This window comes from Mobula hypostoma, chromosome 6 (assembly GCF_963921235.1).
Source record: "Mobula hypostoma chromosome 6, sMobHyp1.1, whole genome shotgun sequence".
Taxonomy (NCBI): domain Eukaryota; kingdom Metazoa; phylum Chordata; class Chondrichthyes; order Myliobatiformes; family Myliobatidae; genus Mobula; species Mobula hypostoma.
Genome location: NC_086102.1, coordinates 8502332 through 8529041, shown reverse-complemented (window position 1 = coordinate 8529041; position 26710 = coordinate 8502332). Strand labels below are relative to the sequence as shown.

General features: G+C 43.7%; 1 long non-coding RNA gene across 12 annotated transcripts in view; it reads left to right on the top strand.

Annotated features, from left to right (window-relative positions):
* The window catches only part of LOC134347806 (uncharacterized), a 293384-nt gene that overhangs the window by 136329 nt on the left and 130345 nt on the right, over nt 1–26710 (top strand). For all 12 annotated transcript variants that reach the window (XR_010018266.1, XR_010018260.1, XR_010018264.1 and 9 more), the window contains one exon: nt 15473–15548. This is a non-coding gene — a long non-coding RNA (uncharacterized LOC134347806). The remainder of the gene's footprint in view (nt 1–15472; nt 15549–26710) is intronic.

The following is a 26710-nucleotide window of genomic DNA, read 5'->3' as shown; positions in this document are numbered from 1 at the left end:
AAGCTGTTTTTAACACATTGAGTGTGGATCTTCAGGCTCCTGTACCTTCATGGGCTCTAAGCTCCATAATATCCAGGACATCTTCAAGAAGTGATGCCCCAAAAAGGTGGCATCAATTTTTAAGAATCCCCATCACCTAGGTCATGCCTTATTCTCATTGTTGCCATCAGGAAGGAGGTACAGAAGCCTGAAGGCACACACTCAGTGATTCAGGAACAGCTTCTTCCCCTCTGCCATCTGATTTCTGAATGGACATTGAACCTATGAACACTACCTCACTTTCTTTTGCATTAAAGTAAAGGCATCCGTTAGTCTTGCGAGACCATGGATCTGCGCCTGGGAAAGGTTGTATGGAAGACCAGCAGTTGCCCATGCTGCAAGTCTCCCCTCTCCACGACACCAGTGTTGTCCAAGGGAAGGGCATTAGGACCCATACAGCTTGGCACCAGTGTTGTTGCAGAGCAATGTGTGATTAAGTGCCTTACTCAAGGACACAACACATTCCCTCGGCTGGGGCTCGAACTCACGACCTTCAGGTCACTAGTCCAATGCCTTAACCACTGGGCCACGTACGTTACTTATTCAATTTAACTAATATATATACTTACTGTAATTTATGTTTTTTCTGTTGTTATGTATTGCATTGTACTGCTGCTGCAAAAACAACAAATTTCATGACATATGCTGGTGAGATTAAACCTGATTGTGATTCAGATTCTTCCTGATGGTGGGGGTCCCTCGTGATGGACGCCTCCTTCTTGAAGATATTTGTGATGGTGAAGAGGGTGGTTTCTGCCGTGGACCTAGCTGTGTCTACATCCCCCTGCAGTCTCCTACGATCCTGGGCAATGGAGTCTCCATTCAGAACCAGTCAGAATTCTCTCCTCTGTACATACATCTATCTGTAGAAAGAGATGCGGGCCATGTTCAGTTACTAATTTGTTATATTCATGCTTGGGATTATTTGCTGTAAGATTGGATGCTGCAAGGCTGCACTTATATTGATGAGACCCTGACTGAGGTCAGTTACTATATTAATAGACCCTGTCTAGCAGTGGTTTCTTTATTGATTAGACCCAGTGTGGGTCCGGTTCCAATATTGATTCCACCCTGTCTGGTCTTGGTGACCATATTGAATGGACACCGTCTGTGGACAGTTGTATATGATTAGACCCTGTCTGGATTCTGCATTTATTTTGATTAACCCCAACTTGTATTGATTGTACCTTGTGTGAGGTTAGGTACGATATTGATTTGACCCTGTTTGTGGGCATTTAAAATGTTTATTAGCTGCTGTATGGCTTCACTTACTGTTTTGAAAGGAGTCTTTCTTAATCAGTTAATATTTTGATCGTTCTCACAGTTCTTTTATAATATTGATTAGATCTTGTCTGGGCCTGGTTGCCATGTCAATAAGACCCTCTCTGGTATTAACAGAGACCGCCATATGCTGAATAACAGCAGGGTCTGGGTGTCCCCGTCCTCATATTTGAAGTTCAGACAATCTCTTTTCTCTCCCCTGCTCCCATCAGGCAAACAATACAAAAGCTTGAGAGCACAAAGCTCCAGGCTCAAGGACAGATTCCATCTCATTAGCATCAGGACTCTTATGTGATAAAGCTGAACTTTTGATCTCTCAGTCTACCTCATTATGGCCCTTGCACTTCAGTTGTCTGACTGCACCGCACTTTCTCTGTAACTAGAACACTCTATTCTGTATTCTGTTTTCTTTTTCACTACCTCAGAGTATTCGTGTATGACATTATCTATTTGGATGGGAAGCAAATAAAATCTTTTTATTGTACCTCAGTACTTAAAAGAGTAGAAGAACAATTGTAATTCAAAGTCCCCTTTCTCCTCCAAAAATAATATCTCCAAAAGATTTGTCAGAAGTGATTTCTCTTTCATCAATATATGGTGAAGTTATCATCATCATCATCACTATGTACCATGTTGTAAGATGTGGGTGTTCATGGTCCCACGACCATGATTGTCCTAGGCGAATTTTTCTGCAGAAGTGGTTTGCCATTGCCGCCTTCTGGGCAGTGCCTTTACAAAACAGGTGATCCCAGCCATTATCAATACTCTTCAGAGGTTGTTACTGGTATCAGTGGTTGCATAACCAAGACTCGTGATATGTACCAGCTGCTCCCATGGTTTCACGTGACCCTGATCGGGGGGGTAAGCAGGTGCTACACCTTGCCCAAGGGTGTCCTGCAGGCTAGGGGAGGGAAGGAGCTCCCTACACTTCTTTTGGTAGAGACATCACCCATTTGATGGTATAAATTAGTTTATAATTGTCACATGTACCACTGTCTTACATACCATTCATACAGATCAGTTATTTGCAACATTGGATTGAGGTAGTTCAAAGTAAAACAATAATAGAATACAAAATGAAGTGTTACATTTGCAGAGAAAGTGCAGTGCAGGGAGACAATAACATGCAAGGTAGACAATAACATGCAAGGTAGACAATAACATGCAAGGTAGATTGTGAGGTCAAGACTGCATCTTTTTATAGTCAGGAACCATTCAATAATCTAATAACCGTTATATAGAAGCTGTTCTTGAACTTGGTGGTACATGCTTTCAGGATTTTATATTTTCTGCTGGATGGGAAGGTGGAGAAGAATTTATTCTTTATTATTTATTATAGAAGTAAATATATCTCACCATATGATACCCTGAGATTCACTTTCTTATGGGTATTCACAGTAAATACAACATAAATAAATAAATAAATAAATAAGCAAGCAATAAATATTGAGAACAAGAGATGAAGAGTCCTTGAAAGTAAATCCATAGGTTGTAGGAACAGTTCAGTGATGGGATGAGTGAAGTTATCCCCAATGGTTCAAGAACCTGATGGTTGAGGGGTAATATCTGTTTGTGAACCTGGCGATGTGGGATTTGAGGCTCCTGTGCCTTCTTTCTGAAGACAGCAGTGAGAACAGAGCGTGACCTGGGTAGTGGGGTTCCTTGATGATGGCTGCTGCTTTCCTGTGACAGTGCTCCACGTAGATGTGCTCAGTGATATGTAGGGCTTTACCTGTGATGGACTGGGCGGTATCCACCACTTTTTTCCCATTCAAGGGCATTGGTGTTTATCCAGAGTGGCCAAGATAGGTGGGGCCTTTGATAATGTTGGCTGCTTTACTGAGGCTGTGAGATATAGACAGAGTCCATGGAGGGGAGGCTGGTGTGGAACAGCAGCAGAAACTTGCTAGAGTCTCCAGTGCCACAGCAAAATTCCTAATAAAATAGAGTCACTGGTGTGCCTTTGTCATGATTGCATGGGCCCAGGATAGATGTTCAGAGATGTTGACACCCAGAAACGTGACGCTGCTCAGCATTTCCACCGCTGACCCCTCGATCAGAACTGCTGTGTGTCCTGAAACAAAAGCCCTAGCTCACTCAACCTTTCAACCTTCTAACGAAGATGATGGAGTCTGATAGGATGAGAAGGTAGAGCACTTCCAGGAGTTTGATTTTTTGCTTCTCCCATTGTTCAGTTTTGGGCATGGGCATTGAACTGCAGCTACTGGGTCCCTTGACCATGACAACCAAGCCCGACCAGGGCCAGAATTTAAGAACAGCTTCTTTTTGCAGGACGCATTGGGTGGCGATCTAACGTAGAGACTCAATTAACACTTGGAAGGCTTTATCTATCTACACTCAGTGGCCACTTTATTAGGTACACCTGTACACCTGCTTGTTGATGCAAATATCTGATCAGCCAATCACGCAGCAGCAACTCAATGCATAAAACATGCAGACATGGTCAAGAGGTTCAGCTGTTGTTCAGACCAAACATCAGAATGGGGAAAGAAATGTGATTTAAGTGACTGACTGTGAAATAACTGTTGGCGCCAGATGGGGTGGTCTGAGTATCACAGAAACTGCTGATCTCCTGTGATTGTCATGCCCAAAAGTTTCTAGAGTTTACAAAGAATGGTGTGAAAAACAAAAAAAAAGCATCCAGTGAGTGGCAGTTCTGTGGGTGGAAACGCCTTGCTAATGAGAGAAGTCAGAGAAGGCTGGTTCAAGCTGACAGGAAGGTGACAGTCAAGTCAAGTCACTTTTATTCTCATTTCAACCATAACTACTGGTACAGTACACAGTAAAAATGAGAAAATGTTTTTCAGGACCTTGGTGCTACACGAACAATACAAAAACTATACTGAAAACTATACATTAAAAAAAAACACAAAACTACACTAGACTACAGACCTACCCAGGACTGCATAAAGTGCACAAAACAGTGCAGGCATTACAATAAATAATAAACAAGACGATATGCACAGTCGAGGGCAGTAGGTTGGTATCAGTCCAGGCTCTGGGTATGGAGGAGTCTGATGACTTGGGGGAAGAAACTGTTACATGGTCTGGTCGTGAGAGCCCGAATACTTCTGTGCCTTTTGCCAGATGGCAGGAGGGAGAAGAGTTTGTATGAGGGGTGCGTAGGGTCCTTCATAATGCTGTTTGCTTTACGGATACAGCATGTGATGTAAATGTCTGTAATGGCAGGAAGAGAGACCCTGATGATCTTCTCAGCTGACCTCACTATCCGCTGCAGGGTCTTGCGATCCGATATGGTGCAATTTCCGAACCAGGCAGTGACGCAGCTGCTCAGGATGCTCTCAATACAACCTCTGTAGAATGTGGTGAGGATGGGGGGTGGGAGATGGACTTTTCTCAGCCTTCACAGAAAGTAGAGATGCTGCTGGGCCTTCTTTGCTATGGAGCTGGTGTTGAGGGACCAGGCGAGATTCTCTGCCAGGTGAACACCAAGAAATTTGGTGCTCTTAATGATCTGTATGGAGGAGTCGTCGATGTTCAGCGGAGAGTGGTCACTCCGTGTCCTCCTGAAGTCAACAACCATCTCTTTTGTTCATATTGAGAGACAGGTTGTTGGCTGTGCACCAGTCCATCAGCCGCTGCACCTCCTCTCTGTATGCTGACTCATCGCTCTTGCTGATGAGGCCCACCACAGTTGTGTCATCAGCGAACTTGATTGATGTGGTTCGAGCTGTGTGTTGCAGCAAAGTCGTGACACAGTAACTCAAGTAACCACACGTTAGCACGGTGATGCGCCGAGGAGCATTTCTGGATGTACAACATGTTCAGCCTTGAAGTGGACGGACTGCAGCAGCAGAAACCACAGACCTATGTTCAGATGCCACTTTATTAGGTACAAGAGGTACTTAATAAAGTGTTCACTGTTAGTAATTAATAGCATCTGCAAAGGATAGACTTGAAAGATTTATTGCTACCAATCTGTGCAGGGTTCAGCTTCTGCGAGGGATGAGGCCAATAGAATTTGTCACTGTCGCAGTCTGCCCAGCGCAGTCTGTAACACATGGAGTCCAAGATGATTTGTTGTTGCCTAGGTACAGGCAGAGTGTTACTCAGTGTGGAATGGGGAGGCGAGGTTGGTTGTTGGAACCTAAGTGAGGAGGGTGATAGCCTTCTCGGGATGAACACATTTTTGCAATGAAATATTCTGGAGGGTTTTTCTTTGACATATAGTAATTGTTCAAAGTATTTCTTTATATGTCTGCTTGATTTTTCAACAACATTTGGGCGCAATGTATGCATACAACCTCCTTTTTTAATTCCCATTGAATTAATCAGAGAAAGGTAGTTGGCAACATTTTTCTGTTAAAAGATAAAGCAGACATGGTGATCTCATTTTCAGACTAGAGTTAGCAGAATTCCAATAATAACAATTAACCTATAAAATAGTCAGATTCAGGTGGTGTGACGCCTGCTACTGAAAACTAAGAAGTTTCTAGAAAAATACAGAAGACACTTACTGGAATTGCTGGAAAATTCACTGAACAATCCTATGAATATATAATGCAAGCAAGCACAGGAAAGTTAAACTACAATAAAAATAGCAATTCTACACCCCTGTGCAGCACACCCTAACCTCAGAATCAATGATGTGAATTTAATGCCCACTTTAGAATACTGGCCGGATTCCTTTCGTGAGAGGGGCAGTTTCAGAATGAGACATTGCAATGTATTGCTCTTTTGTGTACGTTACCATGTTTTGATGGTCATTAAGAATATTTACAGTTGGCTTACCCAAGTCTTAGCCATCACCCAATGTACATTGAACATAGAATATACAGCACAGAATCAGGTCCTTTTAGCCCACGATACCCGGGCGTACCTTTGCTTAAAGTGTGGAGGCTGATGCACGGGCAGTGACCACACGGTCCTTAACAGCTCTGAGTCAGGCCCCAGTGGTGTAGAATGCAAGATGGCCGGGAACTCTGCACTGCTGCAGCCTTCCTCTGCCTACACTGCCTTTGAGATGTGTCATCATCTTCTGCCGGCTCCACCGTTGAGGTCTTATTTGGATCGCTCTTTGTCTGGCGCCTCCATCTTGTTCTTACCGCCATGGGTAACCCTACCAGGAGCTAAGTGCCAGATGGCTAAACTCCAGACGTCATCAGTCTCGGGATCTCAGGAGCTCACAGCCTTTTCCATGGTGACAAAGTGACAACCTTCAGAGAAGTGTGCCAAACTAATTAACTGCATAACTAAATAACCCACATAGGAGATTAGTGTGCAAACTTAAAGCACACGGTATTGGGGGTAAGGTATTGGTGTGGGTGGAGAATTGGTTAGCAGACAGGAAGCAAAGAGTGGGAATAAACGGGACCTTTTCAGAATGGCAGGCGGTGACTAGTGGGGTACCGCAAGGCTCAGTGCTGGGACCCCAGTTGTTTACAATATATATTAATGACTTGGATGAAGGTTGGGTGAGTGGGCAAACTCATGGCAATGCTGGCATTTATAGCGAGAGGATTCGAGTACAGGAGCAGGGAGGTACTACTGCAGTTGTACAAGGCCTTGGTGAGACCACACCTGGAGTATTGTGTGCAGTTTTGGTCCCCTAATCTCTGGGCTTGTACTCGTTGGAATTTAGAAGATTGAGGGGGGATCTGATTGAAACGTATAAGATCCTAAAGGGATTGGACAGGCTAGATGCAGGAAGATTGTTCCCGATGTTGGGGAGGTCTAGAACGAGGGGTCACAGTTTGAGGATAGAGGGGAAGCCTTTTAGGACCGAGGTTAGGAAAAACTTCTTCACACAGAGAGTGGAATCTGTGGAATTCTCTGCCACAGCAAACTGTTGAGGCCAGTTCATTAGCTATGTTTAAAAGGAAGTTAGATATGGCCCTTGTGGCTACAGGGGTCAGGGGGTATGGAGGGAAGGCTGGGTTCTGAGTTGGATGATCAGCCATGATCATAATAAATGGCGGTGCAGGCTCGAAGGGCCGAATGGCCTACTCCTGCACCTATTTTCTATGTTTTCTATGTTTCTATGTTAACCCGCTTCCACCTACATGCCACGTCCCTCCATTCTCTGCATATTCATGTGCCTATTGAGAACCATCCAAATGCCTCTGTCGTAATTGCTTCTACCACCCCCCCCCCAGGCAGTACATTTCAGTCACCCTCTTCCCCCCGCCCCGCCCAAACTCTCTGTGCAGTTGAAAAACAGCTCCTACTCTGCACATCTCCTTTGAACTTGATCTCTCTTCTCTTAAATGCTTGCCCTCTCGTATTAGACACTTCAGCCCCGGGCAAGAGATACCAGCTGTCTGTCGTTGCCCCTCATAATCTGATAAACTTCTCTCTAGTCTCCCTTCACCCTCAGTCACTCCAAAGAAAACACCTCCCGTCTGTTCATGCTCTCTTCATTGTACATACTCTCTAATCCAGGCAGCATCCTGATAAAATGTAAACTAACTTCTGGTAATTTCTCACCCCTACCCTAACTCTTTTTTTCCTAATTTCAACTCTGGTTCCCCTCTCATCCGTTCTCTTCTCTCCACCTGCCCATCGCCTCCTCTGGTGCTTCTTCCCCTTCCCAATTATTCCATGGCCCACTGTCCTCCCCATCAGATTCTTTCTTCTTCAGCCCTTTCCCTCTTTCTCCCAACTTCCAACTTCTCACTTCATACCCCTCTCGACGATCCTTCATCATCACTGGGCATGTGCTTTCCAACAGCACTGTGAGGACAACTTCTCTAGGATTGTAGTGGCTGCTCACCCCGACCATCTCAACGGCAACTAAAGACAGTGACATCCGCATTCACGGACGGTGCAGTAACATTGCGACACTGCGCTAGTGACCCTGCTTCAATTCCACCACTGTCTGTCGGGAGTTTGTACAGTCTCCCTGTGACCACATGGAATTCCTCCAGATGCTCCAGTTTCCTCCCATATTCCAAAGACTTACAATTGCAGTCGGCCCTCCGTATCCACAAGGGTTTGGTTCTGGGACCCCCCACGGATACAACTTCTGCGGATGCTCAAGTCCCGTATATAAAATGGCGTAGTATTTGCATATAACCTACGCAGATCCTCCCGTATACTTTAAATCATCTCTAGATTACTTATAATACCTAATACAATGCAAATGCTATGTAAATATTTGTTATACTCTATTGTTTAGGGAATAATGACAAGAAAAAAAGTCTGTACATGCTCAAACAACAAGTGCTGGAGAGAGAACTGGGTTTTTATTTCGATCCCGATCTGCGGTTGGTTGAATCTGCAGATGTGGAACCTGCAAATACGGAGGGCCGACTGTAGTTTGTTGATTGGTCACCTGGTTGTAATTGGGCCAGAAGGGCCTGTTACCATGCTGTATCTCTTAAAAAACATATTTAAATCATATTGATTTTCTTTTACGTTTTTGAATTTGCTTTTCTCTGACTGATCACACTTTTGCCTAACTTGCAGATGTTACTCCTTGATAATACCATTATCTACAATAAGCTTGAAACTAGCTTGAAAAAAAGGGTACGATTGTTTAGCATTATCTCTATAAAACTCTGATTAGACCTCACTTGGAGTATTGTGATCTCCTCACCTTGACATAGGAAGGATGTGGAAGCTTTACTGAGGGTAGAGAGGAGATTTATCAGGATGCTATCTGGATTAGAGAGCATGCCTTGTGAGGGGTTTTTCTCTTTGGAGCGAAGGAGGATGAGAGATGACTTGTTAGAGGGGTATAAGATGCCTCCGTTAGTCTTGTGAGACCATGGATCTGCGCCTGGAAAGTCTTCACTCTCCAGGGCAAGGTTGTATGGAAGACCAGCAGTTGCCCATGCTGCAAGTCTCCCCTCTCCACGACACCAAGGGAAGGGCATTAGGACCCATACAGCTTGGCACCAGTGTCGTCGCAGAGCAATGTGTGATTAAGTGCCTTGCTCAAGGACACAACACGTTCCCTCGGCTGGGGCTCGATCTCATGACCTTCAGGTCACTAGTCCAACGCCTTAACCACTTGGCCACGTGCCCACACTCTGTATAAGATGATATGAAGCATAAGTCAAGAGGACAGTCAGAGACTTTTCCCCAGGGCAGAAGTAGTTAATACAAGGGAGCGTTATTTTTTAGATGATGGAGGAAAGTATAAGAAGGGATGTCAGAGGTAAATTATTTACATAGAGAGTGGTGGGAAAGTGGAACATGCTACTAGGGGTGGTGGTAGAGGCAGATACATTAGGGACATTAAGGATACTCTTAGATAGACATATGGATGATAGAAAAATGGAGGGTTATGTGGGAGGGAAGGGCTAGATTGATCTTAGAGTGGGTTAAAATTTTAGTATAACATCGTGAGCTAAAGGGCCTGTAGTATGCTGTAATGATCAGCATTCTAAATCACTTTTTTGGAGGAGCTTGTGAGTGGAAAACAGGAGCATTGTGATGTGTTGGTGAAGGATGCAGATGTTTACCACTAGCTCTATAAAACCTCATTAGACCACATTTAGAGTATTGCGTTCTGGTTGTTATTGTAAGGATGTGGAAGTTTTAGAGAGGGTGCAGAGGAGATTTACCAGGATGTTGCCTGGACTGGAGAGCATGACTTATGATGATAGGTGAGTGAGCTGGGGCTTTTCTCTTTGGAATGAGCGAGGATGAGAGGTGATTTAATAGAGCTGTACATGATGATAAGGATCAGAGATCAAGTGGATCATCAGAGACTTTTTCCCAGGGCAGATATGACTAATATGTAATGTTAAGATAATTGGAGGCAAGTATAGAGGGCAGGAGATGTCGGAGGTATATTTTTTAAACAGGGAGTGGTGGGTGCATGGAATGCACTGCCAGGGGTGGTGGTAGGGATATTTAAGGAACTCTTTGAAAGGCACATGAACAATAGGAAAATAAAGGATTATGTAGGAGGGAAGGGTTAGATTAATCTTAGAACAGGTTAAAAAGTAGGAACAACATTGTGGGCCAAAGGGCCTGTACTGTGCTACAATGTTCTGTGTTCTATAAACGGAAGGGGATGTTGGAATAAACTGGTCATTAGCATTAGTGTATCTTTTTGCAATGAAAGTTGTTGGCCAAACATCAGTAGAAAAACTGAATTTCCACCGGTAATGGGAATAACTACCACAATGGCCCAGAAAGAAGATCTCCAACTAAGGTGCAGATGCTGTACAATGAGGGTATGGATGGGATCTGTGGCAGAGAGGCTGCAGACAACACAAGGCTTAAATGTGCAAAATCTAATGCAGGCTTGTTCATAGCTAAGCAGCTAAAGGTTGTCCCTGATCATTTCGCCTCTGACTCCTGGGATATGCCAGCATGGAATGCCACTGAATGTGTGGAGTAGGTCTGTCTACATTCGCTGACCTTATAAGGAGCCTTGGCCTCGAGCAAGCAGAGAAGGGCTCTTCAGTTATTCCTTATCGCAACTGGTGTCAAAGTTAAAGATACCATTCTTATTGAAGAGCTCTCTCAGATAACACCATCCTCTGGGAGAACTGTCCTTGAAGTGTGACAGATGAGTTTTGAAGTCAAGAGTTGGAATATATCAAGAGAATGCCTTACTTTTCTCTGCTGCTTATCATCTTTACAGAGACAGTTACCAGTCTGTAACTTTGGATGACAACTATGTGGCGTCAGTGTTGACTGCACAGTTGAGAGAAATGTTGATTTGAAATGTTTGACATGGATTTTCAAGTATTTTACCTGTGTGACTGAGTGGAAAAGAGGGGGAGGGTAAATTGCACCTTGTCTACCAGAAAGACAAAGGAGGCCTTACATTGAATGGAGCCCCTCAGAGATTTTTCAGCTAAACTGTATGAGTGTGATCAGGTTGGCAGCACTCAATATGGGCACCACAGGAGAACATGAAACTTGACTCACCATCTATTGGACAGTTTGTTCAGGTTAAGTCACGGTTCGTCACACATGCACAGCAGGTATGTAAGAAGCTACAAAGAATAGTGGACTCAGTCACATCTACGGCATGCATTGCCTCAAGAAGGAAACATCCATCACCTAAAATCACCACCATCTTATCCATCTTCACACATCTGCCACCAGGTAACACAGCTACCACACTACATCTATGTGAAACACTGTCATAGGAAAGCAGTATCCATCATCAGAGATCCTCACCACCCAAACCATGCTCTTTTCTCACCGCTGCCATCAGGTTGAGGATACAAGAGCCTCAGGATTCACTCCACAAGGTTCAGGAACAGTTACTACCCCTCAACCATCAGGCTCCTGAACCAAAGGGGATGACTTGCCCATCGTTGAAATGTTCCCACAACCAGTGATCTCACTTTAAGGACGTTTTATCTTATTATTTCAGTTTCTCATTATTTATTGCTATTTATTTATATTTGCATTTGCAGTTTGTTGGCTTCTGCACTCTGGTTGATCTTTCATTGATCCTGTTATAGTTACTATTCTGTAGATTTGCTGAGAATGCCTGCAGGAAAATAAATTTTCGGGTTGTAAGTGGTGTCATAAATGATAATAAAATTTACTTTGAACTTTGAACTTGAGGCAGGAGGTATTGAAGCCTGAGGTTCAACACCATCAGGTTCAAGAACAACCATTTCTCTTCAACCATTCAGTTTTTGAACCAACTGGAAAATCATTAATCCCTACAGATTAGCAACAATATGACTATTTTGCACTACGAAGGACTTTCCTTGTTAGAAAATGTTGAATTTGTTTTTTCTTGTGAATGCTGCTTAATCTAAGGCAACATTGCTGCAAATAAGTTTTCCGTTTCACCTGTGCGTACACGTACTTGTGCAGATGACAATAGACCCAACTCCAAAGCAGGAAACATACCAGGAGCAGTACTCCATCTCTCCCTCTCCTTGCCCATCTTCAATATTGAGTTCCAGGGTCCCCACCTCTGCCTTTACGGCATGGCTTCAAATTGTCTTTGGTCTCCTGTGTTTCCCCTGCCCTTCAGATGTCCAATGAAGTTCTGTCTTCATGATGAATTTGGCATCTCTTCTCATCAGATGCCCAATCCTTCTCCAAAGTTTTCTCATGAAGTACTATGTTCTGGTCACCTTGTTATGGGAAGGATGTGGAAGCTTTAGAGAGGGTGCAGAGGACATTTATCAGGCTGCTGCCTGGATTAGAGAGCGTGTCTTACGAAGATAGATTGAATGAGCTAAAGGTTTTTTCTTTGGAGTGAAAGAGAATGAGAGGTGACTTCATAATGGTGTACAAGATGATAAGAGGCATAGATCAAGCAGATAGGCGGACTTTTTCTAAGGGAAGGAATGTCTAATATGAGGGGACATAATTTTAAGATGATTGGAGGAAAGTATAGGAGGGATATTAGAGGTTTTTTTTACACAGAGAGTGGAGGATGCGTGGAATGCACTGCCAGGGGTGATGGTAAAGGCGGATACATTAGGTACATTTAAGAAACCCTTAGGTAAGCTTAGGTAACCCTTAGGTAAGATGGTATAAAAGTAGGGGAATATGTAGGAGGGAAGGGTTAGACTGATCTAACCAAACAATATTGAGTAGGTTAAAAGGTTAGCACAACGTTGAGGTCCAAAGTCCCTGCACTGTGCTGCAAGGTTCTATGTTCTATGTTCTATCTAAGAATTGCAGATTATTCCCCTGTACATGGAAAGAAAGCTGGAAAAATAATTGATGAAAAAGGAAGTTTGTCACATCTTGTACTTATTTTTTCTACTTGCTGAGGGTGAGTGGTCAGACTTTGAAGATCATGGTTCAAAGTTTCGAGGCTGAAATTGTGCAGAAGCGGGGGAGAACAGAGAGCGGAGAGATCATGGAGCCAGTTCCAAAGTTACCCTTGCTGATACAATCCAACTCATTTGTTCGTTACGTGCTATGTTGTATGATGTTGGTGAACATGGTCTTTCCATGACCATGATTGTTTTTGGCAAATTTTTCTACAGAAGTGATTGCCATTGCCTTCTTCTGGGCAATGTCTTTACAAGACATGTGACCCCAGCCATTATCAATACTCCTCAGAGATTGTCTACCTGACGTTAGTGGTCACGTAACCAGGACTTGTGATATGCACCAGCTGCTCATATGACCATCGACCACCTACTCCAATGGCTTCATGTGATCCTGATCGGGGGCTAAGTTGGTGTTACACCTTGCCCAAGGGTGACCTGCAGGCTAGTGGAGGGAAGGAACACCTTACACCTCTTTTGTTAAAGATGTATTTCCACCTTGCCACCCAAAACCCTGATTAAGTGTCTTAATTAGAGTCTTGATGAAGGGTCTCAGCTTGAAATATTGGCTCTTTTATTTCTCTCTATGGATGCTGCCTGATTTGTAGAGTTCCTCCACCATTTTGTGTGTGTCAGAATCTCTTTTCACATTTCAGAAACCCTAATGGCTAAAAATAGTGTTGCAAACCTCGAGATACAGAACTGGAAATAAAAGATCTATTTAGAAAACAGACTTCTATTTAAAAGTGTAGTAAACAACTTTGATTTGAAAACAGGCCTCCTATTTAAAAGGACTCATGGTGTTTGGTTCAAACTTGAGATCCGGGCTCTATAAATGTGAAAGCATAGCTGTGTGCCAGAAACATGAGTTGCAGCCAGATTATTTGAGGACCCTGGGGATATTTTAGGCCTTTAGACGACTCAGAGAAGTCACAAACTCTTAAATCTTCCCGGCTTCATGCAAGTCTCCTGCTGGACTGAAGGCACAAGACTAGGCTGTGTCCACTCATAAAAATAGAAGCAACTATTTAGAAACAGAGGAAGTAGCTCATAACGAAGGTGTCAAGGTATATGAGAAAACTGAGTTATAATGGGCCTATCGAGTAGGCCTCTGCAGTATTCCAGCCTCTGGCCCAGATCTTCAGGATATTACCAACAAAAGGTGGGCCTTAATTTTCTTTTAAATGTCTTTGACTGAGACAGAGGAGGACATTTGGATCCTGATTACTGCCTCCTCCAAAAAGATAATGGCTGTTTTTTATTTGAATTCTGGCTACCAACCCTGTTTCCACATTCCTTAGTATCCTTCCTGTCTGAATGTCTCCCTTCGTTTAACAATTCCAATTAATTTCCCAAATTTATGGGATTCTTTGGGACGAATTTCAATTTTCCAGCTTTGTATGAGGAAAAGGCATACACAATAGCATGGCAGCTGGTGTAAGGCTCGACCGTAATCGGAGTTTGATTCCTGCTGCTGTCTGTAAGGAGTTTGATCTCCTGGTGACCCTGTGAGTTTCCTCAGGGTGCTCCGGTTTCCTCCCACATTCCAAAGACGTACGGGTTAGGGTTAGTAAGTTGTGGGCATGCTATGTCAGTGTCGGAAGTGTGGCAACACTTGCGGGCTGCCTCCAGCACGTCCTCAGACTGTGTAGGTGGCTGACACAAAATGATGCACTTCACTATATTTTTCAATGTACCTGTGACAAATAAAACAAATCTTAAAATCTTATCTTATCAGAGATCGGTGGGTGAATGGTGTTACTGTATGATTTAAGGGATGTGGAGTGTTTGGTGACTCTGGGCTGTACTCGCTGGAGTTTAGAAGAATGAGAGGGGAATCTCTTTGAAGCAGATCAAATATCGGAAGGCCTCAATAGAGTAGACTTGGAATGGATGTTTCCTATAGGGAGGAAGTCTAAGACCAGAAGGCACAGCCTTGGAATAGGACATCTCTCGAATAGAGATGAGGAGGAATTTCTTTAGCCAGAGGGTGGTGAAGCTGTAGCATTCACTGCCACAGATGGCTGTAGAGGCCAAGTCATTGGGTATAGATAAAGCAGAGATTGATAGTTTGTGGATTAGTTAAGGTGTCAAAGGTTACAGGGAAAGGGCAGGAGAATGGTGATGAGAGGAATAATATATCAGCCATGATAGGATAGCACAGCAGACTGGATGGGCTGAGTGGCTCCTAATTCTGCTCCTATGCCTTATGGTCTTATGGTTGCCTCAACTGGAAAGTATATTTTAAAATTCCTGCTACTTCTCGAATGAATACTGCTGAAACTCTGTTTCCCCTCATGATGTCATATCGAACAAAGGAGGCTGATTTTTTTTGTTTTTTTAACATTGCCTATTCACACACTGAGGCAATTCCTCAGGGCAGTATCTGTCGACTTCTCTCTACAACAAAGACAAAGCTGCCAGCCTTCATTTCTCTCTCTCTTTCTCTGCAGGTTTTTTTTTGCCTGGAAATCAACCTCTTGCTCGGCTGTCACTCTGGCTGACGACTCTCAAGGCAACAGACGGACGGTGAGTGTTTTTGTAATGGACAGCCATGCTACAAATTAATTACCTACCTTCCAGCCACGTACCACCGGTCCCATTATCTGAGCTGGTAGCCAATAGAACGTGCGTTCAGTGGCCATTTTATTAGGTACACCTGAACACCTGATCACTAATGCAAGTATCTAATCAGCCAATCATGTGGCAGCAATTCAATGCATAGAAACATGGAGATGTGGTCAAGAGGTTCAGTTGTTGTTCAGGCCAAGCATCAGAATGGAAGAGAAATATGATCTAAGTGATGTTGACTGTGGAATGGTTGTTGACGCTAGATGGGGTGATTTGAGTATCTCAGAAACTGCTGATCTACCGAGGTTTTCACTCACCACAGTCTCTAGAGTTTACAGAGAGTGGTATGAAAAACAAAAAAAAAATCCAGTGAACAGCAGTTCTATGGGCAAAAAAAAATGCCTTGTTAATGAGAAAGGTCAGAGGAGATTGGCCAGACTGGTTCATGCTGACAGGAAGGTGACAGTAACTCAAATAACCACGTGTTACAATAGTGGTGTGAAAAAAAGCATCTCTGAATGAACAGTACGTAAAACCTTGAAGTGGATGGGCTACAGCAGCAGAAAACCATGGACATGCACTCAGAAGCCACTTTGCTAGCTACAGGAGGTACCTAATAAAGTGGCCACAGAGTGTAAATATTCCAGCACTGAATAACTGACCCACTTCAGGGGACAATTAAATATGAAGCACTCTGACATTCATGTACATTTTCAGATATTAATGAATCATGTAGGTTTCTATGGCAACCTGGTAGACGGAAGGTTTTCCATTACTGAAATTAGAGAGCTCTAGAAAATAGATCACAGTTCAATTTAATTACTTGAGCCTTAGTGGGATTTGAACTTGCCTGTCCGTTGTCTAGATCTCTATATACCAGCAGAGGGAGTGGTGCATAATGGAGACTGTTGTTAGAGACACTAGAGATTTTGCAGTTGCTGGAACTCCAAAGTAACATGCAGAAAATGCTGGAGGAACTCAGCAGATTAGGCAGCATCTATGGAGAGGAGTAATCAGTTGACAATTCAGGTCAAGACACTTGTTACTGTGCTCAAGAACTATGTCAGACCTGTGCATCCTACAAATAAGGCATATCAACTAATATATAGTAGAACTCAGGTACTAGAATCAAATTTAGTATCACCAGTGCTGTTCCCTCTAAGCTGCGAGGGTGCACGGCCACACAGTAACTGAAATGCTCCCGTGCACATAGCCTGTCCTGCCATGCAGCTAGAATTGGATGCAGTTGGAAAAAGTTTATAAAACATGAAAGATTTTCTTTGTTCTACTGTATTTCATTATACACTAAATTAAATCCAAAGTATGTGAAATTTCGATTCTCATTCTAAATATGTGCATACAGTATTACAAAAGAAAGTAGTTAAAGTGCTGTGCAGTTCTCAGGCCACATAAAAATTTCCTGCTCAGGGCAAAGGTTGGTCCGTGCAGCTGTAAAAAATATTAGAAAGAACATTGCCACTGACATATGTCATGCAATAAGTCACTTACTTACAGCAGCTATCCAGGCACATAACAACAAACAAGTAGTATTCACAAGAAAAACATAAACTAAAAATACAGTACTGCACAAAAGTCTTAGGCACATGGTAATATCTAACTAGGCTGCCTAAGACTTTTGCACAGTATTGTAGTAATTTTATGTATTGCACTGTACTGCTGCTGCAAAAAAATCATGACATATGTAAGTTCAAAGGTTCGATTTAATGTCAGAGAAATGTATGCAGTATACATCCTGAAATGTTTTTTCTTCGCAAAACATCCAAAAAAAAGAGAGAAGTGCCCCGAAGAATGAACAACAGTTAAATGTGAGAACCTCAAAGTCTCCCCCAGCTCCCTGCTCCCGCATATATGCAGCGGTGAGCAACAATCTCCCCTCCCCCAACCAGCAAAACAAAAGGTACACCCGCGACCGAGCACAAGCACAGATCTTGCAGGTACCCCAAAGACTATCGCAATTCATCTGGCATTTGGCAACCCACAGGTTTTCTCTCTCTCCTTAATAAGGGAGAGGGAGGTGTCCTCCATTTTCACGCGAGCGGGAGACATAACAACAACCTGCGGGTTTACGGTGTTAAAAAGTCCGTTTCATCGCTTTTTTTTGAGCTCTGTGCCCGAAGATCACAAAGATCTCGGGTCTTCGGGCCCACAGCGAAAGATTTTCCAGCCTCCCCAATGACACATGAGTCCCTTGCCGTGACACCAACCCTTGATCTGCCTGTCTCCAGAGCCCCGAGATTTTGGCTTCTGAACACTAGGCCACCTCTCAGGCCAACCCCTTGGCGTGGCGAACAATGGCCGGTCCTGAAACCCCGAGCACGAGTCCCATTCCCGCAAAGAACTGAAGTCAGCGTGTAACCTAAGATCAGAATCTTCAAAAGAACCCTGAAAGGGAAAAACAAAGATATTAAAGACAGAAATAGAGCTGTTTCTGAAGATGCAAGCAAAGGAGTTGCTGTTTAGCGCCATCTTAACTCCGCCTCTGTCTCCAAGTGATGATAAACCTGATTCTGATGTGGGTCTCTATTGTGGACCGAGAGTGGGAAGGGGACAGGGAGAGGGAAATCATGCTTAGGAAAAGGGGAAGGGAGAGGGGAATCATGCTTGGGAAAAGGGGAAGGGAGAGGGGAATCATGCTTGGGAAAAGGGGAAGGGAGAGGGGAGGAGTGGGAAGCACCAGAGAAACATCAGAATCAGGTTTAATATCACCAGCATATGTCGTAAAATTTGTTAACTTAACATCAGCAGTACAATACAATACATGATAAATATAGAAAAAATAGATAAGTAAATCAATTACAGTAAGTATATAAGTATATTAAGTCATTAAAATCGTGCAAAAACAGAAAAAAAGTGTGGTAGTGTTCATGGGTTCAATGTCCATTTAGAAATCTGATGGCAGAGGGGAAGAAATTTCCTGAATCATTGTGTGTCTGCCTTCAGGCTTCTGTATCTCCTTCCTGATGGTAGCAATGAGAAGAGGGCATGTCCTGGGTGATGGGGGTTCTTAATGATGGACACTGCCTTTCTGAGGCACCGCTCGTTGTTTTGGAGACTATGGAGGCTAGTACCCATGATGGAGCTGTCTAATTTTACAACTACCTGTAGCTTATGATCCTGTGCGGTATCCCCTGACACCCCCCCCCAATGAAATAGATAGATGAATAGATACTTTATTGACCCCAAATGAAATTACAGTGTCACAGTAGCATTACAAGTGCACAGATATACAAATATTAGAAGAGCAGTAAGAAAGAATAAAAATATTAACTTAAAAGTAAGATGTGTAAGAAATATAGCTGCTGTGTTGCCTTTTTTATAACTGCACCGATACATTGGGACCAGGTTAGATCCATGGAGATATTGACACAAGGAACTTGAAATTGCTCATTCTCTCCACTTCTGATCCCTCTATGAGGATTGGTTCATGTTCCCTCATCTTACCCTTCCTGAAGTCTTCAATCAGCTCCTTACTGACACTGACAGCAAAGTTGTTGCTACAACACCACTTATCGAGTTGGTACATCTCACTCCTCCATCTGGGATTCTGCCAACAATGGTTGTATCATCAGCAGATTTATAGATGGTATTTGAGCTATGCCTAGCCATACAATCATGGGTATAGAGTCAGAAGAGCAGCGAGCTAAGAACACATCCCTGAGGTGTGCCAGTATTGATTGTCAGTGAGGAGGATACGTTATTGCCAGTCTACACAGATTGTCGTCTTCTGGTTAGGAAATCGAGGATCCAATTGCAGAGGGAGGTACAGAGGCCTAGTTTCAGTAGCTTATCAATCAAGACTGTAGGAATGACATTGTGAAACATTAAGCTATGGTCAATGAGCAGCATCCTGACATAGGTGTTTGTATTGCCCAGGTGATCTAAGGCCTTGTGAAGAGCCATTGAGATTGTGTCTGCCATAGACCTATTGTGGTGATAGGCAAGTTGCAGTGGACCCAGGTCTTTGCAGAGTCAGGAATTGATTCTAGTCATGACCCAACCTCTCAAAGTATTTGATCATCATAGGCGCGAGCGCTACTGGACAATAGTCGTTAAGGCAGCTCACACTATTCTTGGGCACTGGTATAATTGTTGCCCATGATCAATAAAGTAAATGTTTGGAATCAAATGATCATGCCTGATGTTTCAGGGCTGAGTGTGTCTACACCCACACAACCCCCTGCCTTGGCTCTCCTGTGTACTCTGTACCACACCCCTCCCACGTCACGCCACCCTCACCATTCCCAACATCCTTTGCTCCCGCCAGAATTACCAACTTGCTCTCTGCTCTACCTTGACAAATAAGGTACTGTGCAAAAGTCTTGGGCATCCTAGCTATATATACGTGTCTAAGACTTTTGCACAATTCTGTATGAACGTAATTAGAAAAGGAAAAAAAATAAACTCCACTTAAGTGCAGTGATCAAAGTGGTCATAGTGTTGCTAAACTGTAGTGATTGGCATTGTAACAGTTGTTTCAAGAACCGAATGGTTGAAGGGAAGTAGCTGGTCTGGAACCTGGTGGTGTGGGACTTTAGGCTTCTGAACCTCCAGATGGTAGCTGGGAGAAGGTGGCATGGCCCGGATGGTGGGGATTTTTGATGATGACGTTGCTTGTGGCAGAACTTTCTGCAGATGGTGGGAAGGGATGTGCCCATGATGTACTGGGCAGAGTGCACTACTCTCTGCACCTTCTTACTTTTAGAGCTGACTGTTTAATTGTCATTTTCTCTACAGTTTAACAATTAATGATCTGCTTGTATTTTCAGTAGCCTTCATATGCATAAGAATTTAATATGCCTTGAGTGGTTATACAGAACATAATTCTGAAGTTTCTTCATTCTTCCATAAGTGAATAAGTGCTTTCTCATAAGTTAATTTTTACTGCAGTATGGAATAAGTATTTTCTAATTGGTTTATTATTATCTACAGATTTGAATGGATTTTTTCTTATCTCTGTGTATATAGCTGTTTTATGCTAGATGCCATCTTTAACTTCTCTCTTCTTCAAGTAGCAGTGACCCCTTTCACTGTTCTATTCCTGTTCTCTTTGTTCTATCAACTCTTAATAAAACAATCGTGAAGTAACAAGTTTTATGTGTCATTCCAGACTGCTGTAAGAACCTTGGACTTAAAGCACCAGAATCCAACATTGTTGGATTGATGGGAGAAGGGGGTAAAACAAAAAGGGAAGGAATTATATTGACTTGACTTAGAATTGGGCATACCATGCTTAATTATTGCTCATTTTTGTTGGAAAACATCACCCTGGGTGTGTAGGTGTTGTTATCATTATGAAACAGTTGAACACAGTCTATTACAATGTGAAGTGTATAAGGTTGAAAGAAAGCAAATGGAGGTTGCACTACTATATTTGGGGTTGATGGATGTCATTTAAAATCTTTACTAAATTATGGAAGTGGCTTTAATTTAGTTCACAATATTGTTTTTCATTATTTACAATCCGTAAGGATTTTTGGGGTGATTTAGTTTTCAGTTGATGAAGAACTAGTCAGGGTTTTATTTCCCAACTCTCTGCACCACACTTCAGTGCAAATGGTGACAGTAATGCACCTTCAGGTTGGACTACCAACCGCCATTAAAAGTCAGAGGAAGAAGAAGAACATTGCCTTCCTGTGCAACACAAACAAAATGTTGGAGGAGCCAGGCAGGCCAGGCAGCATTATGGAAAAGAGTAAAAAGTTGATGTTTCGGGCCGAGACCCTTCATCAGGGTCCTTCCTGTGCTTTCATATTGCTATACCAGACCACGTGCAACCAGTCAGGATACTTTGCAGGGTATAACTGTGGAAGGTTGTGCGAATGCTTGATGCAAAAGTGAACGTCCTAAGAGAGTAAAGACTGTTTAATGCTTTCCTTATAATTAGATCTCTTTGCAGGGCCCAGAGCAGGTCACCTGATATGGTTATTAGGTAGCATAGTGGTAAGCATAACATTATTACAATGCCAGCAATCACTGATAGGGGTTCCATTCCCATCGCTGTCTATAAGGAGTTTGTACATTCTCCCCGTTACCGTATTGATTTTCTTCAGGTTCTCCGGTTTCTTCACACATCCCAAAGACATAAAGGTTAGGGTTAGTAAGTTATGGCATGCTACGTTGGCAACAATTATAGGCTGCCCCCAGCACATACCTCACTGATTTGATTTGACAAAAATGGTGCATTTCCATGTCTGTTCTGATGTATATGTGACATCCCTTTATCTAAGAAAAAAAGAATGTGCTGGCATTGGAGAAGGGTCAGGGGAGTTTCAGGAGAATGATCCTGGGAATGGAAGGGTTAACCTTGATGGCTCTGGACCTGTACTCACTGGAGTGACAAATAAGACTAATATTATAATTTTACCTGATCAAGGCATGGTGGGTAAAAGGAGTTATTGCATGGGTAAAGGTGTGAAGAACGTTTGCTGGCTCTGGCCTGTACTTGCTGGAGGTTGGAAGAATGGGGGGGGGGGGGTTGCCGCATTGAAAGGCCTAGATAGCATGGATGTGGGGAGGATGTTTCCTATAGTGGAGGAGTCAGAGAGCACAGCCCCAGAATAGAAGGGCGTCCATTTTGAACAGAGAAGAGAAGGAATTTCTTCAGGCAGAAGGTTATGTATCTCTGGAATTCATTGCCATGGACTGCTGTGGAATCTAAGTATTTGGGGATGTTTAAAGTGGAGGTTGATAGGTTTTTGGTTAGTAAGTATGTCAAAGGTTGTGGGGAGAAGGCAAGAGAATAGGGTTGAGATGGATATTAAATCAGCCTTGATGAAATGCTGGAGCAGATTCAATGAGCTTGAATGGCCTGATTATGCTAACACGAGGAAATCTGCAGATGCTGGTATTTCAAGCAACACACATAAAAATTGCTGGTGAACGCAGCAGGCCAGGCAGCATCTATAGGAAGAGGAGCAGTCGACGTTTTGGGCTGAGACCCTTCGTCAGGACTAACTGAAGGAAGAGTTAGTAAGAGATTTGAAAGAGGGAGGGGGAGGGGAGGATCCAAAATGATAGGAGAAGACAGGAGGGGGAGGGATGGAGCCAAGAGCTGGACAGTTGATTGGCAAAAGGGATATGAGAGGATCATGGGACGGACAGGAGGCCCAGGGAGAAAGAAGGGGGGGGGAGCCCAGAGGATGGGCAAGGAGTATAGTGAGAGGGACAGAGGGAGAAAAAGAAGTGCGAAAGAGAAAAAAAATTATTATTAATGATAAAAGATAAATAAATAAAGGATGAGGTATGAAGGGGAGGTGGGACATTAACGGAAGTTAGAGAAGTCAATGATCATGCCATCAGGTTGGAGGCTACCCAGACGGAATATAAGGTGTTGTTCCTCCAACCTGAGTGTGGCTTCATCTTTACAGTAGAGGAGGCCGTGGATAGACATATCAGAATGGGAATGGGATGTGGAATTAAAATGTGTGGCCACTGGGAGATCCTGCTTTCTCTGGTGGACAGAGCATAGGTGTTCAGCGAAATGGTCTCCCAGCCTGTGTCGGGTCTCGCCAATATATAGAAGGCCACATCGGGAGCACCGGACGCAGTATATCAGCCCAGCCGACTCACAGGTGAAGTGTCGCCTCACCTGGAAGGACTGTCTGGGGCCCTGAATGGTGGTGAGGGAGGAAGTGTAAGGGTATGAGTAGCGCTTGTTCCGCTTGGCCTGATCAGGCTCCTATGTCTTATGGTCTTGAGAAACTAATCTTTAATATTTGTACATTTTGCGTAGCTGCACCTTTGCACAATTGATACTTATGGTCTCCTGGAGTGATGCAAAGTTCAAGAATTGGACTTGGCCTCACGGCTGTTCATAATTAAACATACATATACTGTAGAAAGAACAACACTGCAAAACTGTTTAACATTCTTTGTGCCATTTCGTCAATTAGTGGTGCTGACGATTCTTTTAACCCACAGCACCATTGTCACTCACGTGGCTCCCTGGGTGATGCACTTTTTCAATGTTCAAAGGGCTTCCTCTCATGGCCCTGCCCCTCCTTTTCAGCGGTGGAAGGAGTCCGTACGGTGCTCCTTCTCCACAGAACCTTAGCTTTGGCCGAACCGAGCTTCCGTGTATCCTTCAGCACGTCCCCTGGCAGGGCAACTGAGCCAGCATTCCCTCAGGGACATCTCGCCGTGCTAGGAGATGTTTTGGGCAGACCAGGTGGTGAGTTTCACCGAGTTGATGGCCTTCCAACAGCACTTGATGTGCGCGTGCGTGTGTGTGCGCGTGTGTATGTGTCTGTGAGACAACAGCCCATAGAACAGAGAGTCCCCTGTTACACAGCTGCTGAGGATGAACTGGAATATAGACCTTTGCATCTGGCACCATACCCTCTCAACACATCCTACGAAGAGGTGGGCAATGAGGGCAATGTGTACTGGGGTTAGTTTGGGCACAGGGTGGCATAGCTGTTAGCGTAACACTAAAGATTCACTGGACTTTTATCAAATTCTCCCCCCGGAGGGTCTCCAGTACACTAGGTGCTGCCAGCTGTGACGAATGCTATGGTATTGGATGACGCCTTTAAAAGTGACTGGATTTGCAGGTATAATGTGGGGTTGGAAGCAAGATGAAAATTTAAAAACATTAGACATAATTTTAAGTGCACCTTGCTATGGAATTCAGATGTATAATCCCCTCAAAGTGGCATCACATGTAGACAGGGTTGTAAAGAAGGCTTTTGGCATCCTGGCATTCATGAATCCAAGTATTGAGTATAGGAGTTGGGACGTTATGGTGAGGTTGTATAAGACATTGGAGAGGCCAAATTTGGAGTATTGTGTGCAGTTCTGGTCACCTAACTATAGGAAGGATATCAGTAAGATTGAAAGAGTGCAGAGGAGATTTACTAGGATGTTGCCAGGTCTTCAGGAGTTGAGTTCCAGGGAAAGATTGAACAGGTTAGGACTTTATTCTTTGGAGCGTAGAAGAATGAGGAGGGAGAGATAAATACGAGAGGACATGGCTTTAGGGTGAAAGGGGAAAGATTTAGGGTGAACATTAGGGGGAACGAGCTGCCATCTGACATTGTAAATGTGGGCTCACTCTTAAGTTTTAAGAATAAATTGGATAGATACATGGATGGGAGAGGTCTGGAGGGTTATGGACTGGGTGCAGGTCAATGGGACCAGCAGAATAAAGTTTTGGCACAGACTAGAAGGGCCGAATGGCCTGTTTTCTGTGCTGTGGTGTTCTATGGTTCTATGGATTGATGAACTACGGCAGAAAATGGGCTATAGGTTCTTGGTTGTAAAGGTGTCAAAAGTTACAGGGAGAAGGCAGGAGAATGGGGTTGAGAGAAATAATAAATCAGCTGTGATGGAATGGTAGAGCAGACTTGATGAGCCCAATGGCCTAATTCTGCTTCTATGTCTTATGATCTTATTACATTGCCAATGATCTGGGTTCAATTCCTGCCACTCTCTGTGAAGCATTTGCACATTCTACCTGTGGCCATGTGGGTTTCCTCCGGGGCTCCAGTTTCCTCCCACATTCCATTCAAAGACGTGCGAGTTAGTAGGCTAATTGTTCATGTGGGTGTAATTGGGCAGCATGAGCTGGAAGGGCCGGTTACTGTGCTTACTCCTAAACAAAAACAAAAAATATGTCATCTGAGAAGGCAGTTTGTCATGGTCGGCATTAACATTCGCCTCTTGTTGGGTAGCAGCCTCCTGTGAGCGCTTTGCAAGCTGTGCCAGTCCGTGCCATTTCAGGGTCATGGTGACAACCACTTTGGATCCCAGTCCGTCTCGTTCGAGCAGGGCAGACAATGTCCCTTTATGTCGCTGTACGGTGAGAGAGACAACAGTGCGGCTGTTCAAAATAGCATCAGGGAGATTGCAATTACGGTGGAGGAGCAGCCAGGCACCCAGACTGGTACAATGGGACAATTCATCATGTTCAACAGCAGAGCCAGCACTCCATCGCTCTTTGTAGCTGAGTGGCTGACCTGCGTACTAAGTTTTCCTTTTTGTCGAGTTAAGGCGACTGCCGACTGGGAGAGCGCGATGCCTGAGAAACAGTCGGCAACTGTTGTTCTGAGGTGAGGCACAACAGGTCAGGAGGAGGAGGATGTTCATTCTGTACTCTGCATTCATTCCAACTCCTACCCTTACTTCTACCCAGACCATCACAGACAAAGAACCCACCCCCCACCCCCTACCATTGAGCACATTTGCAAGGAGCGCTGCCACAAGAAAGTAGCATCCATCATCTTGAATCCCCACCACCCAGGCCAAGCTCTCATCTCTCTAATACTCACGTAGGAGGTACAGGAACCCTTGGTCCCACACCACCAGGTTCAGGAACAATTATTACTCAACCATCAGGTGTGGAGAACTTCAATCACATCAACTCTGAACCGATTCCACAACCTATGGAGTCTTTTTCAAGGGCTCTACAATTCATATTCTCAGTATCATTTATTTGTTTTTATTGATTATTTGTGCATTTGTCTTCTTTTGCACGAGTTGTTTGTCAGTCTTTGTTATTTATAGATTTTCATAAATTCTATTGTATTTCTTTATTTTCCTGTAAATGGCTGCAAGAAAATGAATCTCAAAGTAGTATATGATGATATTTGCATACTGTAATAAATTTGCTTTGCCATTGAATCGCACCATAGGATCACACCTTCTAAGGATCGAACACCCTTTAATCTTTACTTTGAATTAAATTCACAAGACTGCTGGACAGATCAACAAGAATTGCTCATCCCTGTGCATAGTTCTGGTTACCCAGCTACAGGCAGGATGTCACTCAGCTGGGTAGGGTGCAGAAAAGATTCACAAGAATGTTACTGAGACTGGAGTGTTCGAGTTATAAAGAGAGGCCAGCCAGGCAGTATCTTTTCTCCTAGAGCACGGGTTCCCAACCTAGGGTTAATGGACACATTGCTCTTTGCTTCATGGTATTGGTCCTTGACGTATAAAAAAAAAATTGGGAACCACTACCCTAGAGTGACAAAGGCTGAGGGGTGACCTTATTAAGATTTACAAAATCACGAGGGGCATAGAAAAGGTGAATGGTCATAGTCTTTTTCCAAGGTGGGGTGTCTAAAACTAAAGGGCATTGGTTTAATTTGAGAGGGGAA